General features: G+C 30.0%; 1 protein-coding gene across 1 annotated transcript in view; it reads right to left on the reverse strand.

Annotated features, from left to right (window-relative positions):
- The window catches only part of LOC119586366 (probable methylcrotonoyl-CoA carboxylase beta chain, mitochondrial), a gene marked incomplete in the record, with an annotated part of 10956 nt that overhangs the window by 656 nt on the left and 9707 nt on the right, over positions 1–593 (reverse strand). The window contains 1 exon segment of the mRNA XM_037935078.1: positions 29–593.

The following is a 593-nucleotide window of genomic DNA, read 5'->3' on the forward strand; positions in this document are numbered from 1 at the left end:
CAAAGTGGGTCAAGCATGTGTACTTGTGTTTTTTTTTAATGCACCAAAGGCTGTCTTCTGAATTTACAGTAATATTTAAGTTAAGCTGCAATTATTCCTCCATTTCACAAATCCTAGACATGATTAAAATTCATAACTTGACAATAGGATCTGATGAATGAGAAACAAGAAAATAATAAAGAGAAAAAAAGATAACAAGGAAAACCAAAGAAGCAAAGATGAAAAAAAAGGAAAAAAAATCAAGTAATAAAAATGTTACAAAAATAAAACAAAAAAAGAAAAAGGACAGGGTCTAAGGAAACTAAGAAAATATCCAATAAAGCCTGGACACTACCTCTCACTTTCTCATGACCTCACCTATTGATGAAACCTTTATCTTCCCCTTGTTCTTTCATTTGAGACACAATGGAATAAGTTGTTGATTTATTGAACATTATTAGCTTTTAATTCTTTCAACTATCTTTTCTAAGGCACATAATTTATCAGAAACTCTTACGGATTCTGCTAACTTTTCTGTGGTCATCAGTGATGTTCTTTCTAAAGCATTTAAAAGATCCACAAAACTTTAACATTTCATTGTGAATTAATTACCA

This window comes from Penaeus monodon, chromosome 21 (genome assembly GCF_015228065.2).
Source record: "Penaeus monodon isolate SGIC_2016 chromosome 21, NSTDA_Pmon_1, whole genome shotgun sequence".
Lineage (NCBI taxonomy): Eukaryota > Metazoa > Arthropoda > Malacostraca > Decapoda > Penaeidae > Penaeus > Penaeus monodon.